Source organism: Hibiscus syriacus, unplaced genomic scaffold (assembly GCF_006381635.1).
Source record: "Hibiscus syriacus cultivar Baekdansim isolate YM2019G1 unplaced genomic scaffold, ASM638163v2 tig00110647_pilon, whole genome shotgun sequence".
Lineage (NCBI taxonomy): Eukaryota > Viridiplantae > Streptophyta > Magnoliopsida > Malvales > Malvaceae > Hibiscus > Hibiscus syriacus.
In genome coordinates this window covers 250,540-258,887 of record NW_024062811.1, presented here as the reverse complement: position 1 = coordinate 258,887, position 8,348 = coordinate 250,540, and the positions used below count along the sequence as shown (strand labels likewise).

General features: G+C 33.2%; 1 pseudogene; it reads right to left on the bottom strand.

Annotated features, from left to right (window-relative positions):
* Positions 1–679: 679 nt before the first annotated feature.
* LOC120137032 lies at positions 680–4,207 on the bottom strand (annotated as a pseudogene).
* Between the last annotated feature and the right edge of the window lie 4,141 nt (positions 4,208–8,348).

Here is an 8,348-nt window from a genome sequence, read left to right as displayed (position 1 = left end):
GAGGCTCTCGTTTTATCCGCCATTAGAGATAGTAAGCCGAGGCTCTCGTTTTATCCGCCATTAGAGATTAGAGAAAGAAGATATCACTCAATCTATTTTGCTCCTCTCTTTTCGTTTTCTTCCCTTTTTGAATCACTTATAAATATACTCCTGTATAACATCTCCCCAACGTTAAACCCATCCATCAAATTTTCTGAGATGTGTTTGGTACCCTCATGTCTTCATTCTCCTCTCGTTGAACAAACGACGACTTTGAGAATCTCGATAACCAAACATTGCCTTACAAGTTGCGGAAGTGACAAGAAAATATTTTGAAGGCTTCTGTCTGGGGCAACTAACCTTAATTCTCACAAACGCCAAGAATGCCCTTATCGTAACAACACATCGAAATCTTCGATCAGTAATAACACTCGTACGGATTCAAAATTGTATATAGGACGAGTTTATAAAATTTAAAGAGATGAAATCGTGTTATTAATAGAAAATTTATGAGAAAACAAAACTTTCAGATAAATGATAGACAGTATGCTTCGGACCAAATAGTAAGGAATCCCAAGTTATGTAATGTATGAACCATTGCAGAGGATTGACTGAAGGACCACTCAACTGGTGACAAGAAATCCCTATTTATGGGAGTTGAAGGTGATGAAAATGACTGCGAGGAAAGGATAAGAAGATAGAGCAAAATGACCACACAAGTCTGTTATTAATCAAAGATGCCTCATCGGGTGCAATTGGACCTGATGATTCATGCCAAGTTGTGTGTTTACAATAATATCACCATTTTTGCATAATCTTACTATGGGGATCATACATGAGTATCCCACCCACAGTTTCACAATGTAAATGCAACCCGAATAAACGTCTCACTAAGATCTACAATGTACATGAACCACTCTAAAGGCCTAAGGAAAGAGAAATTAAAAAAAAATACAGTAATCTGCGTATACCCACAATTTGATTTTACATTTAATTGATCCCAATAAAGGAGAAAACCTGAGTTAGAAAATGAAAAAAGAAATCTTCTAGCACATACATGAATCCTATGCAACTGTCTCTATAACAGGTTCATCAAGACAGGTAAACCGGATTAGCTCTATATTTTCATGTGGAACCGAAATGTCTCGCTGGGGAAAATGCCGAAATCCGGTCATTCACCCGCTCCACCATACAAATATCCTATCTTACCATATCATCATCAACTTATGTGGCAATTCCTGGAAAAAATTGGTAAGCAACCGAAAATGAGTACCACAATAAAGCACCTTTTTGTCAACTAATTACTCATAAATAGGGTTATTTTCATTAGTAAACATCGGTTGATGATGTTCTATATCATGAAAGTTGCAGAGCTGTTATTTTGTTTGAGTAATGGAACTGTAAAATAGAAAATAAATCAAGTCCTACCCCCCATTTGTCTGCCTATTATTAACACTATAACCACCAATGTAACCAGCGGAGTTATTAGTTATAACATCTGATGTTGTATTTCTCAGACCAAAATCGAATGAACTAGAAAGATCTAAGTCTAAGGGCAAAGATCTCCAAGTAGGATCCCCATAAAGTGAACCATTTTCATAAAAATCAGCATAACCACCATTAGAAGCACCATGGAATGATACCTGGGCATCACCGGTTCTCTCATGGCCTATCCCTTGGGATGCAACACCAAAATCTACACTACCATACCTATGATTGCCGTAAGCAGAAGCAGCATCTCCACCCAGACCTGTGTTAGGAGAGGAGTCCCAAAATGTTCCAATGCTGCCAAGAGTACTCGCACCCGTTTTCCCACTTCGAGATCCTACAATTGGACTAGCGTTTGTGGAGTTCGTAGCATAGCTAAGACTTCCATTTCCCCAAATATTTGGACCTGCTGAGTTTAAGACATAACTATGTACTCCACTTCCCACACCATACTCAAAAGGACTACGAAACCGGTTCAAATTCTCATTAAGCGAAGTGTTCAATCCCTGTCCATGGCTCAGGTTAGAATTAAGGTTTGAATTCCATCCAGAGCGTGGACTAAAATTTGACTCGAAATTCAGTCCCATTCCGTAACCAGGGCCCGATGGAGAAAATCCACTCTGGCCAATAGTACCAGGACTAGCTCTACCTTCCATTCTAACACCATAACCTCCAACTGAATTAGTATTATAACCCTGCATGTAACCGTTAAGGAAGCTATTGACTCTACTGAGACCAAGATTATATCCACCCAACTGGTTCCGACTTAGACCTAAAGATGATTCTTTGGGGACAGCTCGCTTGACTTCAACCATTTTTCCGTTGAGTTCATGAAATGTTCTCTGCAATACTTTGTCCACAGCTTCTTCTGAATCATAAGTTATGAAACCAAAACCCCGTGGCCTCTGAGTGTTGTGATCATACATCACAACAACATCAGTAATTGTACCAAACTGATCAAAGTACCTCTTAAAGTCACTCTCAGTGACCGTGGATGCTAAGCCTCCCACAAATATCTTTTTTTTGCGAGAAAGACCGGATGATCCAAGAACGCTAAAATTGTTTTTGTTGAGAATGCTCTGGTCCTCCCTAGGAACTGCCTTCTTTGCCTCAACCTGAAGAAAAAACCAGGCAGAAAATGGATTTATACGTAATTTCAGTCGGAAGACATGATACTAGCATCAGAAGTACACAAACTCTTTGAATCTTAAAGAAAGGCACCACCTAAAGTTGGTCAACTTCCCCTAAATTTTGTTTGATGGATCTTAGAAAGTTTCACTATTTTACAGTCGAGGAACTCAAGACATAAGATCTATAATGGCAGAGTTCTTCTCCACACATCATCTCTTTGATGCTAATAAGCATTTGGTGATCATCTAAGATAAGCATTTGGTCTTTGTAAAATTCATTCTACTAATTAAAGCGACTTCGGATTGGTGATCAAAGCTGCAGAATGAAGCTGTTGACATCAACTGATCTTTGGAAATTTATCACCTTAAATAGCCCTCGAAAGGCAAATTCATGTTACTAGAGTAGTTCTTACTCAATAGCAACATGCTGCCAATCAAACCTCACAATGTACAACATATGCATTAAAAAAACTAACAAAAAATAATGTTCTGTTTTAATTAAAAACGAAAAATAAAAATTATATGAATGGCCATCAACTGCATCAGGACGAGAAACTTGATAACTCTAATATTTTGGATCGCATGCTATACAGTTCATAATATCTAAGCAAAGTTATATTTCAGAATATGTCCAATTAAAAGGAAAAGGTTAGGAACTTAACAGTTCTACCATCTATCATATGCTCTGTCATAACAACCCTTTCTGCAATAGCGGGTCGGCGAAAACAACAAACCCGAACCCTCGGGAACGACCGGTGGTCCGATCCTTCATTATCACAGCTTCCACAACTTCCCCAAAAGTTTCAAAATACTCTCTAAGGCGGTCCTCATTTGTGCCCCAAGAAATTCCACCGATGAATAGCTTGCCAACCTCCATTTCCATTCTGAACAAAATATCAATATAATCTAGTTCAATATTCGATTTCCAAATCAATCATACACAAAACGAATAAACATATCATCAGAAGAAGAAAATCAAACTATATTCAACAAGAGAAGAAAGCAAGCATCGGATCTAGAATTCAACTCGTAATTTCATGCAAGTAAAGCCAGATATAATCGAGACGTTGCTTTCTTCAATTAAAAGGCTAAACCAGCATAAACATCGTAATGTAGATTTAACGAAGATAACAGTAGCTTGTCGGAACACGGAAATCAACCCAAGCTTGGTTATTTATGTTGTCGGATTCAGTCGAACAACAGAAGACCGATTATGGATCGATAATGAACCGACCAACAATCCAGGATTCCCAGAAACCAAAGCATCAACTTTAATGATAAATTAATAAATAATAAAAAGCACAAGCTTTTGGTGGTTTATTAAATATACCAGTGGAGAGAAAACCCCAGAAGGGAAAGCAATAGAATCTAAGATCTGAGAGGAAGCATAACAAGAAGAGAGGGCTGAAAGGCCCTCCTTTTCCTCTTCTTACAATTACTGTTTCTGAATATCAATGGAATTGAGATGTATAAATAACAATAAAATATGGATGCCTGTTGTGTAAATGAATGGATTTTGTGTATCGAACAGAGAAGCGAAGAGAAGGTTGAATTTGGATAAACAAATGGATATGAAAATTTTGTATTTTATAGAAGAGAGAAGGAGGAATGGTGTTGGCTATCCTTTTCTTACAAGAAAGTTGTTAAGGAGACGACGCAAGATTTTCATCTCTGTTTTCCATGGTTCAACTTTTTTTAATTTAAATTAAACCAAATCAAATTATTATCAAAGCTTTCAAATTTTATATATTTGGAACCCTTACCTTAGGAAAATTTTTGAAGTTAAAAACGATAAGGGATCGCTTATGAAAATCGAATCCTATAAATATTTATTACAAATCCAATTTAGTTTATCAAAGTAAATCAAATTAAAAGTATTTTTCAAGACTCGTTAGGGATGTCAACGAACCGAACGAACACGAACGGGGAATGTTTATATTCGTTCGTTTAACTTTAACCGAACAAATGAATGAACACGAACATAAACGAACAAAAAATTTCTCGTTCGTGTTCGTTCATTCGTTAATGAAAGTAGCTTATTCGTGTTCGTTCATTCGTTAAGAAAAGTAGCTTGTTCGTGTTCGTTCATTCGTTAAGAAAAGTAGCTTGTTCATGTTCGTTCATTTAAATGATAGACGAACACAAATGAACAAACATAATCGAACGGATATAAACGAACACAATAAATGAAAACGAACGAACGTAAACGAACACAATAAATGAACATAAACGAATGTAGACTAATATAAATGAAAATATATATTTTTCTTTTCTAACAATTTTGGGATTATATTTTATTTAATTATTTTGGGATTTTTTATTTGTATTTAAAATTAATTGAATTTTAAAATATTTATGGATATTAAAATTTATTGGGCTTTAATATTTTAAATAGGTTTAGAGAGATTGGGATAAACATAAATGAACTCACATAAACGAGCATAAACGAATGAACATAAACGAACGAACATAAATGAACAGACATAAACGAACATATTACCGAACGTTCATGGATGTAAATGAACGAATAAGTCATCTGTTCATGTTCGTTCATTTAATTAAACGAACAAAAAATCTTGTTCATGTTCATTCGTTTCATAAATAAACGAACATAAACGAACTTCCCACCGAACGATTCACGAACAGTTCGTTGAACGTTCGGTTCGTTTACAGACATACGATTCATAATCTTAAATGTAGAAAAGTTATCCTTTAAAGAGATTTCAGGTGTCGATCTAGGTCTCTTTAGGTTTGGATTTAAGTTAAAGGGGTTGACTCAGTGGTTCGGGGTTCATTTCTAAGGTTATTGACCACCGTGAGCAGTGGTCGGAGCGGTGGCCGACGAAAGGTTTATAAGTTTTCAAACTACGATGGCCATGCACGGGAAAGGACAAATTTTAATTACATCATTTAAATTAATTATTATTATTTTTAATAAAAAACATTATTAAATTATAATTTTATCAAGAGTAAAATTAAATTTTAATTAATGATTAATTTTATATAAATCTTATAATTTTTAATATTTCCGTAATAAGATTAAATTTACTTTATGATTATTTTAATAATATATTATAGTATGCGACGTATATTATAGAATTTTCATTCTTTTCATATTTTTTCGTTGAGGTAAATTTGAATATAAATTTTGATTTTAATTTCTCGTTACTCCATTTAAAATACATTGATATCATTTTTTCCTTTTTTGTTCTGGTGATGCTTAAAATTACGTAATAAAAAAATACACGAGGTGGCCCATATACTAATCTTGTTCTCAACAAAAACGATAGCGGTAGGAGCCTTTGTTGTGGTAATTAAGAAAGATTTAAGGGGGCATCTAAGTTTTATTATTAAAATAATTACTAGAGAAAATTAAAAGTGTGAAAGACGGAAGGGATTGAGGAACTATTCGTCCTTTTCTAAATTAAAAAAAAAAAAAAAGACATTTGAAGGGGTGAGGAACTAGGGAAAATAGACATGTTTTGAAGGTTATTTAATTTAATAATTTCAAGATTAAATAACAGTAATGATTAGATAGATTTTCATTATTGGAACATCCAATAAGGAAATGTGTTTATAATAATAATAATAATAATAATAATAATAAAAAGCATCAAGCAAGTCTCCTTAGTTACGGGCTGCCCTGCCCCTGCAGGCAGGTGGTGGCCTACAGGCCTACAGAGAAGAAAGGAATAAAACTTCATCAAAATCAAACAATAACTATAGTTCAAATCTTCTAATAATTCAGTTTGAGTTAAAACTTAGCTGCCTGTACACTGCAATTTAATTAGCCAAAAACAAAGTCAGCTGCTGGCTGGTGATTCTACCTATGAGCTAAGCTATAAATATTATTTGTATTAGAGTAAGACTTGATTAATGGACCAAAACTAATCAATGGCAAATGGCATTTCAAAGTCACATCGTCATCACAGAGGTTTCATCTTCTTCTATGTCCAAATCTTATTGAATAGTCTTAAATTCAAAGCAACTTAATAAATTAAAGTGATTTCTGTGGTACGACTACAGGGAGGCAACGCCCCTTTCCTTTGCGTATGTGTAAAAATCATTCTGCCTCCCACCAACTCGGGCAACACTTGCCTTAGGTTTAGGGTCCAGACTTCCATTATCCACACATTCTTATCACTATTAATCTTTTATGTAATCATGTAACTTTATAGTTTAATTATCCTTCCAAGAACATAAATTATCATTTGTCTTTGTTTTAAATAGAAATAAAATCATTTAATTCCTTTGCGTATGTGTAAAAATCATTCTGCCTCCCACCAACTCGGGCAACACTTGCCTTAGGTTTAGGGTCCAGACTTCCATTATCCACACATTCTTATCACTATTAATCTTTTATGTAATCATGTAACTTTATAAGTTTAATTATCCTTCCAAGAACATAAATTATCATTTTGTCTTTGTTTTAAATAGAAATAAAATCATTTAATAGAAAAACATAAATTTAAAAGAGTTTGAGTCGATAAAAAATAATGTTTACAATCAGTAAAATAATTTTAAAAATATAATATAATAATATAGGGTAAATAACACAAATAGTCCGATTATAATGTGTTGTTTTGTTGAGTCTCTCGATTATACTATGTTGTTTTGTTGAGTCTCTCAACTATTAAAAGTTACAAAACGTTCACTCGACTATTCATATATTCCAAACTAGTTCTTTTCTGTTAAAACTTTACTGCGATTTGAGTTGGACGCTACCCTATTGACTAGGATATGAAAATCTTTTGAGATTACGATATCAGATTTTATCATATCTCAATCAATATCTTAATGTCTAGCTCAGACTGTAAAAAAAGAATTTAACAAAAAAGATGGTTTTTGAAACATATAGATAGTCATATGACCATTTTGTAACTTTTAATAGTCGAGAGACTCAACATAGCAATGACTTGTAGTTGAGAGATTATTTTATAACTTTTTACATTTGATGAACTCAATACAACATTAACCTATATTTAAGGGACTATTTTGTGTATTTTACCCTATAGTACATTGCCAATTACTAAAAAAAGTAATGTTAATTTGAAAATAATTTATTTAGAAAAAAGAATAATAATATTAAAATATTTATCACTTAATTAATATTATAATTTTATATAAATTAAAATTTTTGTCCATATAAATATTCATAGATGCAACATCTTTGATATTATTTTAGGCATGATAATAAAATTAATATTTAATGTTTGATAAAATGATCACTTTAATTTACTAATATTTTTTAAATATTTTATTTTTCATTATTTTATTTTGGGACAAAATATTTCCTAATTGAATGAAAACTGTAAGTTAACTAATTATCGTAGATTATATTATTGACATGATATATCCATATATAATTTAATGTAAACCAAAAAAATATTTTTAAATTAATTATAAATAATTATTTTTTTATTAAATTAATAATAATGATCAAGGACACATAATACCATCTAATTAATTTATAAGTAAAGAATTAAGAATAAATCAAAGACCGACTCCGATCGAGTTTGTACCCCAGATCGGGTTGAAGGAAGGCATCACGCCGACCTAACCACCAGGCCAACATCAATCCTTTGTAAAATTTTAACCAACAAAGCCATTTAAAAAATTAGCTGACCCTTATTCCCTTATATAATAGGGTAAGGGAGAGGTAGGATAGTAGACTGCCCCAACGTCAGGTTGAGAGTAGCTTCCGTAGGAGACCTCCGAATTATGAAATGCCTTCTATTTGACTCGATCCAA